Source organism: Schistocerca serialis, unplaced genomic scaffold (assembly GCF_023864345.2).
Source record: "Schistocerca serialis cubense isolate TAMUIC-IGC-003099 unplaced genomic scaffold, iqSchSeri2.2 HiC_scaffold_1223, whole genome shotgun sequence".
Classification (NCBI taxonomy): Eukaryota; Metazoa; Arthropoda; class Insecta; order Orthoptera; family Acrididae; genus Schistocerca; species Schistocerca serialis.
The window spans coordinates 336,094-345,000 of NW_026047429.1; positions in this window are offsets into that span (position 1 = coordinate 336,094).

The window sequence follows — 8,907 nt, forward strand, 5'->3', positions numbered from 1 at the left end:
TCTAGATTTAGTTCACTTATTACATCTTCTAATTCTTGACCTTTTTCATCTTGTTCTCCGCTATGCCACAGGAATGACTTTGCATTTGCATCCATTGCAATTATTACTTGATAACCCTGTAATGATCTGCATATTACTTTTAATTGTTCTAAATACATAGTTATAGGTTCTCTGTACTGACAATATATTGATACCAAATACCATTTTGTGTTAGAAGCTTGTACTTCAATTGTTACAATATGCTCATTTGTGAATTGATTTAATACTATTGTTTTTATATTTCTATTTAGAATCACTATTGCAGACATCGGTCTGTCTCCTTTCATAATTACTTGTGCTGTAGCTATCATTCCTGGGATTTTACCCTCCCGGGAGTACGGTTCTTGCATGCATAATATATCAGCTTTGTGTTCTTCCGCTAATTTACGTAATTCATAGTTTACGTGTGCACTTCTCATTGTATTTATTTGGAGAACTCTGAGATCCATTATGGGTGATATGTATGGAAATGATCTGCTGGCCATTCTTTGTTGGGGTCGAACCCTATTCGGCCGTATGTTGTTACCATTTGCGTATATATGTTATCTAGATTAAATTTTAAACCTCGTCTTTCATATACTTGTTTAACTATTTTTTGTAGTTGTTCATGTTCCGTTGGAATTCCTGCCGCTGCTAACTGAATGCAGTCGACATCCGCCAGAGCTGGATAAGTAATTCTCGAGCCGTTTCTGTGCCCCACTCTCACTAGTTGTCTAAGTGCAGTGGTTAGCAGGCCAGGTTCTTCTAATCTTGCCATCTGTAGAGCGTTCTCGCATATTTTATATGTGTCCTTAGGGTCCATTGCCCTGTATGTGACACTCATGCTTGTCTGATTGCTTTTATCTTGTCTCTGATTTTCTTGATCTCTTTTGGGCGAACTCGGTCGTCCGTCCGTGCCCTCCATCGGCAGTTTCTTTTCATTGTAAACGGACGACCGAGGTCGTCCGTATTTCTTTCCTGTACTGTTCTTTTCTGTGTCTTTGTTCTGTCTCTGTGTTGGTGTGATATGTTGTGTCAGGGGCGCCTCTGGTCTCCCACTTCTGCCCTCCATCGGCATTTCTTTGTTATGGAAAGTGGGCGACCGAGGTCGCCCTTCTGTTTGTACTTGTGCTTCTCTTGTGTTCGTTGTTTGTACTTGTGCATCTACCATATGTAGTGTCTGCACTTGTGCATCCTGCATTATGTTTTGTTTCTTGTCTTGTATCGATGATTCCCGTTGTGTCTTTGGTACCTCTGACTGTCCATCCCTACTTTCCATCTGCATTTTCCTGTCATAAAAAATGGGCGACCGAGGTCGCCCTTGTGTTTGTACTTGTACTTCTTTCGTGTATACAGCTTGTACTTGTGTATCTGTCATTTTTTGTTTTTCTTTTCCTATCCTCTGTATTGTCTCTTGGTGGTATATTTTTGGTTGTGTTGTTCTTTTAATGGGAGTTATAGCAATGCAGTTTTGTGCTGTACATTTTGTGTGTTGTTTATTGTCTTGTGTGTTGTTTTTCGTTCCCTCATTTTCCTGCTGTTTGCCTGTGGTCCCTTTTGCCTCCTGTTCCCTTGCCCCTACTGCTTCCCTGATTTTTATTCCCCTTAGTGTATCCCTTAATTGCTTACTAGGTGATTTGTGCTTCTTTCTTTTTTCTTGGGGTTTACTCTCCATAATCTGTCCTTTGTATTAATCTCCCTAATAAAAGCTGATATGTGGGGCATTCTTTTGAGTTTGGTGCTCTACATTTTCTTTTCCCTCTTCGATTACATGGTATACATGTTTCCGGCCTGTTCTTTTCAGGGCACTCTTTCTTGTTGTGGTTATCTGTTCCACAGTGACCACAGGTGGGGTCACCCCAAGTACAATACTTCTGAACGTGGCCCAGATCCATGCATTTATGGCATCTGGGTACCACACAATAGTCCTTGACCGCCACTGAACTATATTCTACATATATTCTTCCACTTTGTATAAGCTCTTTCCTTAACGTTGGTGAGACTTCAACTACTTGATGGCCCGTATCTCTATCCTTTTTCCCCATCCTAAATTTCGGTCTAAATTCCTTTTTGAAATCTTGTAGGCTCATCTTTTCTTCGAAATTCTGCATGTGAATACATTCTGTTAGTTCTTCTGGTGTTAGTCTGTTCGAAACATCAAATATGGTCATTAATGGCCATCGTTTCTTTGTTTTCTCGCATATTACAGATCTCTGTAGGTCTTTATGCCCCATTATAGTGTTCCTATCCTGCTGTGTGGGGGTTTCCACTATTACTGCATTTTTAGCTATTACTACTTTATTTATTTTAACTTTTGCCTTGGTTGGGTTTATTACTCTCGTAAATATTTCTTTCACTTCTTTCACACTCTGTCCTTCTTTTGGTTTCAGAAATAATGCCACTCCTTGCTTCGCTGTCACTTTTTCTATACTCTCTTTCATGTTTATTTGTGGTTTCTGTGGTCCTCCTGCCACCACTGTGGCATATGTCTTTGTTCTTTCAGTCGTAATTTGTTTGTTTTGCCGTTCCAACTCTTTAATTCTTCCTTCTAGTTGGCTTTGGGCTATTGCCCACAAGGCCAACTTATCCTTTATCTCGTTAATCCTATCATTGCTCATCTTCCCTTTGTCTGTCACTAGTAGCGCGTTTATTTCTTTTAGCCTTTCGGCTGCGCTCTTTATTTCAGTGTCTGCGTTATCATCGCATCGCTCGGAAGTCTCTCTCTCTGTGTTTACCGCCATAATTTCTGAGAGAGACCAAAAAAGTTGAGAGCCCGTCTCTTTCCCCGGACCGGCTCTTCTGGCATGGGGGGAGGCTAAGTGCAGCTCGCTCACCAGTCCCGCCCCTGGACCAAGTAGATAGGGACAGCGGGAATCTCGTTAATCCATTCATGCGCGTCACTAATTAGATGACGAGGCATTTGGCTATCAACAGCCGTCTTTATTCAAAATAATTTGAATAACACAAAATATATACATATATAATGCGTGGCAGGTGTTTGACGCCATGTCCGCCACCGAGGTGGGGACTTACAGGGCGTGCCACAAGATACAAGTATAAAACTAACATACACATATACATATATATTAGTGCGGAAGAACAACAAAAACAAAAACACAAAATAATGACACAAAGAAGGAAGAACAAAGACGGTTTATTCCTCCTGTGGATAGGCCCCAGGAGTCAAGGCGAAGAAAAATATCCAGCAGCCTAGCCGACGCCGACACGCTGCTTCGGGCTAGGAGCCGTCATGCGCTCAAAAATCTTGTAACTTCTGCAGCAACTCTGTAGTGTTCTGGTGCTCAGCACCGCTAGTTCTCGGGGTCGGAAGCCTAAGGCGGCGAGATCCCTCGCCGACGCTGGAGACCATACACCCCTCCAGTTCAACGTCGCGGTGGACACAATCACCTCCTCAACGTCCCGGTGCAGGTTGGAGATAGCACGCCGGATGGACGGCGTGTCGTAGTAGGCCGCCTTCTGGGAATGACACCAGTCGAGCCGGAGATGGTCTCCGACTATCTGGGCGTCGACCACGCGGGCGATGCCGTCTTTGACCGCCACCACGTCAGGCTTGCGGATGCCCTCAGGTGTTCGGAGGTGGGGCTCCACGGAGACATTGAAGCCCCTCTGCGCGAGTCCACGGGCGACATAACGCACAACAGCGTCATGGCGCTTGACCCGGGACCCGTGCGTCCTGAAGCAAGCCTGAAGTACGTGGTTGGCGGTCTCCACGGCCTGGCACCCCGCGCGGCATCTGGTGTCCGCCTCCCGCCCGCGACTGCGCCGTGCCTTCGTAGGGAAGGCGTTGATGCGGGCGCGGAGGGCGTCGATGTAGTCACGCCCAGATAGCAGGCGACTGGTGTCGGCGACCCACTGATGTTGGCCACTGACGGCGGCAGAGGATGACAGCGCCGCACCGTCAATGGCGATGTGTAGGCGCGCCGCCCACATTTCCCCAACCTGCGTTGACGATTTGAGGAGGTGGCCCTCCCACATTAGGTGGCGCTCCAGCACCTCGATCTCACGCTGCACCTCATCCATGCCTGCACCGTCGCAGGCTGGCCCTATCTTCTTCAGCGCCAGGAGACGGGACCGACGAAGCGTCGGACCCATCCATCGGCAAGATGGGATGCCGAGGCCCCCCTGGGCAACAGGAGCGTGGAAGTATCCCAGGGGGGTGTCCGCCGGAAGGCGGAACCATCTCCTGACGGCGGCCCGGATGGTAACGTCGGCCGACTTCAATGCACCCACCCGGGTGCGGCTGAGGGCCAGCCCGTGGTACAGGCCAGGGAGAAGCACGTTGGTGAGAGCGTGGAGGCGCTGTTGCGGCTTCAGCGGAGCTCGGGAGATGACGTCAAGCTGCTCCACCAGGTGACGACGTGGATTGAAGACACAGCGACCCGCCGTGGAGAATTGCAGCCCCAGGTACCGGAAGGTTTCACCCACACGCAGGGCAGGCATGGTGGTATTGCCTGCTGTGAAGGTGACATTGCTGTCCACCTTCACCTTCTTCTCGCGCCCTGACGCGACTAAAGCGAGGGTGAAACACTTCCGGGCGTTGATCTGCAGCCCTAGGTGGGCGAGGGCTGCGGTAGCTGCGTCGATGAGGGACTGCAAGCCCCTCGGGGTCGCTGCAAACAGCAAGACGTCATCTGCAAAGGCCGCAGCGTTGACTCTGCGACCGAGGATCCGAGCTCCGATGTGGGAGGGCAGTTGGCCTAAAACGTAGTCCACCGCAAAGTTGAACAGGAGGGGGGAGAGGGGATCGCCCTGGCGAACGCCCCGTGCTGGCTGCACAGACACGCCCACGCCGGCGCCGTCCGCTATCACTGTCGTGCTGCCCTCGTAGCACCGCTCGACATACTCGACAAAGCAATCCGGTAGGCCATGCGCCTTCAGCACGGGGCGAAGGGCAGCATGATCCACCGAATCGAATGCCTTAGATACATCGATCGATGCCACAAAGACAGAGCGGCAGGAGCGAACTGCGTCGGTGAGAGCAGTGTCCAGGATGAAAGTGTTTTCCAACATCCCATCCCGAGGGATGAATGCCCGCTGACGTTCGTCCACAGCACAAGCGCGCATCAGGCGTGACGCGAGAACCTTGTGAAAGGTCCGCGCCAACACCGAGCAGACCGTAATGGGGCGAAAGTCAGCGGGGGATGTTGGTGCAGCCGTTTTCGGGAGAAGGGACGTCCGCGCGCGAAGCAGGCGTTCCGGAAGGGCGCGGGCCAGAAGGAAGAGATTCATCACTTTCACCAGGACTTCGTGCGGCAGGCGCCGCAACTCCGCTGGGGTAAGGCCGTCCGGCCCAGCTGCTGATCCCCTGGGCGGCAACGCGGCGGCGACCTCCTCATGTGTGACCGGCCCCCATAGGCACTCAAGAGCGACAGGCTCCGAGTGCGGAAGGAGGCGGTCACGAATGAAGCCCGCGGTGGAGACGGGCTTCTTAGTGAAGAGGTCCGCCCAGAAGTCCAGCAGACCAGGGATGGCAGGTGGCGGCTGGAGCAGGGTGCCATCCAAGAGGCCGCGCACGCAACGTGCACGCGACCGTCGGAAGGCATCCTGCGTTCTCGCGTATTCCCAGCGGCGCCGCTTGCGCTTCTGCGTCGGCGGCGCGGCAGGCGGCCGCTTCGATGGTTGGCGCGGCCGCTGTGTCCTGGTGATCGATCTCTCCCCTCTGGACCCGACCGACGCAAGGGCATCCGGGAGCATGCCCAGGATGACATCGGGCGGCGTGCCCCGCCCCAGACCTATGACTCGATCCAGGGCAGAGAAACGCTGGGCGGAAGCAGGTAGCCCCGCCAGATGCTCCCAGATGGCGGCGTCAGTCGGCCCCTCCGGCGGCGGCCCGGTGGTGTCGGCCGCGAAGTCCTCGGCTGCGTCGACGGGCGGCGCAGCGGCCTCGCCCGCGTCAGGCAGCGGGCTCGCTGCTCCCCGGCGGGACGCCGGCTCTTCCCCCCGACCGATCTCAAGCGCCTCCATGAACTGGCGGACAAGCTGCTTGTGGGCAGCTTGCCGCCGTCGGCACTTGATTGCCTCAAGCGTTCGGTCGGGGAACATCCTGATGAGTTCTTGATTTACAAAGAAGAACCGGGCGTCCCTCTCGAGGAACAGTTCGGCCTCTGCCTTGGCGAGCGACAGGACTTCTTCCTCCGTCCACCTCGCGCGATGCCTCTCCGTCACGATCTCCGCGTTGGCGGCCGCAAGATGTTGGCGGCGGCGATGGACCCCGAGACCATTCTTGGTGGTGAAGCTGCGGTGGCACTCACTACAGGCGTATACTGCTGCAAAAGTTACAAGATTTTCGGCACGGCCGGTTGGCCGGCTAGGTGCTGGGGGAGTTGGGGTGGCACCTTCAGCGGAAGGGCCACCACTTATTCTCTGGTTACTGCCCCCAACTAAAAAAGGGATAATGCGAGGGGGGGCTGGTAACCCCCCCAAGCCCCTGGTGCGGTCTTCCACTCTGCGAAAATCAGCGGGCCCACGAGAAGGGGAGAAGACCGCAGGAGAGGAGAGGCTAAGAGGGCTAGGCCCATGTATTGCGCATCACTCTCCCTGTAACCATAACCAAAGGAAGGCACCTCGCAGCAGCAGCACGACTACATCAAGACCGCACTTCGAAAAGCCAAGTCCGGATGCAGCCACACCGCCGCCACTTGGCCACCTTAAGAGAGTCATAGTTACTCCCGCCGTTTACCCGCGCTTGCTTGAATTTCTTCACGTTGACATTCAGAGCACTGGGCAGAAATCACATTGCGTCAACACCCGCTAGGGCCATCGCAATGCTTTGTTTTAATTAGACAGTCGGATTCCCCCAGTCCGTGCCAGTTCTGAGTTGATCGTTGAATGGCGGCCGAAGAGAATCCGCGCACCCGCGCGCCCCCGGAGGAGCACGCTAAGGCGGACGCGGCCTCGCAGCAAGGAAGATCCGTGGGAGGCCAAGGCACGGGACCGAGCTCGGATCCTGCACGCAGGTTGAAGCACCGGGGCGCGAACGCCGCGCAGGCGCGCGCATCCTGCACCGCCGGCCAGCACGAGGCCGACCAACGGCGAGAGCAGACCACGCCCGCGCTAAACGCCCGCACTTACCGGCACCCCTACGGCACTCACCTCGCCCAGGCCCGGCACGTTAGCGCTGACCCACTTCCCGACCAAGCCCGACACGCCCCGATCCTCAGAGCCAATCCTTATCCCGAAGTTACGGATCCAATTTGCCGACTTCCCTTACCTACATTATTCTATCGACTAGAGGCTCTTCACCTTGGAGACCTGCTGCGGATATGGGTACGAACCGGCGCGACACCTCCACGTGGCCCTCTCCCGGATTTTCAAGGTCCGAGGGGAAGATCGGGACACCGCCGCAACTGCGGTGCTCTTCGCGTTCCAAACCCTATCTCCCTGCTAGAGGATTCCAGGGAACTCGAACGCTCATGCAGAAAAGAAAACTCTTCCCCGATCTCCCGACGGCGTCTCCGGGTCCTTTTGGGTTACCCCGACGAGCATCTCTAAAAGAGGGGCCCGACTTGTATCGGTTCCGCTGCCGGGTTCCGGAATAGGAACCGGATTCCCTTTCGCCCAACGGGGGCCAGCACAAAGTGCATCATGCTATGACGGCCCCCATCAACATCGGATTTCTCCTAGGGCTTAGGATCGACTGACTCGTGTGCAACGGCTGTTCACACGAAACCCTTCTCCGCGTCAGCCCTCCAGGGCCTCGCTGGAGTATTTGCTACTACCACCAAGATCTGCACCGACGGCGGCTCCAGGCAGGCTCACGCCAAGACCCTTCTGCGCCCACCGCCGCGACCCTCCTACTCGTCAGGGCTTCGCGGCCGGCCGCAAGGACCGGCCATGACTGCCAGACTGACGGCCGAGTATAGGCACGACGCTTCAGCGCCATCCATTTTCAGGGCTAGTTGCTTCGGCAGGTGAGTTGTTACACACTCCTTAGCGGATTCCGACTTCCATGGCCACCGTCCTGCTGTCTTAAGCAACCAACGCCTTTCATGGTTTCCCATGAGCGTCGATTCGGGCGCCTTAACTCGGCGTTTGGTTCATCCCACAGCGCCAGTTCTGCTTACCAAAAGTGGCCCACTTGGCACTCCGATCCGAGTCGTTTGCTCGCGGCTTCAGCATATCAAGCAAGCCGGAGATCTCACCCATTTAAAGTTTGAGAATAGGTTGAGGTCGTTTCGGCCCCAAGGCCTCTAATCATTCGCTTTACCGGATGAGACTCGTACGAGCACCAGCTATCCTGAGGGAAACTTCGGAGGGAACCAGCTACTAGATGGTTCGATTAGTCTTTCGCCCCTATACCCAGCTCCGACGATCGATTTGCACGTCAGAATCGCTACGGACCTCCATCAGGGTTTCCCCTGACTTCGTCCTGGCCAGGCATAGTTCACCATCTTTCGGGTCCCAACGTGTACGCTCTAGGTGCGCCTCACCTCGCAATGAGGACGAGACGCCCCGGGAGTGCGGAGGCCGCCGCCCCGTGAAGGGCGGGGAAGCCCCATCCTCCCTCGGCCCGCGCAAGGCGAGACCTTCACTTTCATTACGCCTTTAGGTTTCGTACAGCCCAATGACTCGCGCACATGTTAGACTCCTTGGTCCGTGTTTCAAGACGGGTCGTGAAATTGTCCAAAGCTGAAGCGCCGCTGACGGGAGCGATTATTCCGCCCGAGAGCATCCCGAGCCAACAGCGGCGCGGGTCCGGGGCCGGGCCAGGTAGGTCCGTCATCCGGGAAGAACCGCGCGCGCTTGCCGGGAGCCCGAGCGCCCAAAGGGGCGAATCGACTCCTCCAGATATACCGCCGGGCAGCCAGCCAGGACACCGGGGCTCTGCCCAACAGACGCGAACCGAGGCCCGCGGAAGGACAGGCTGCG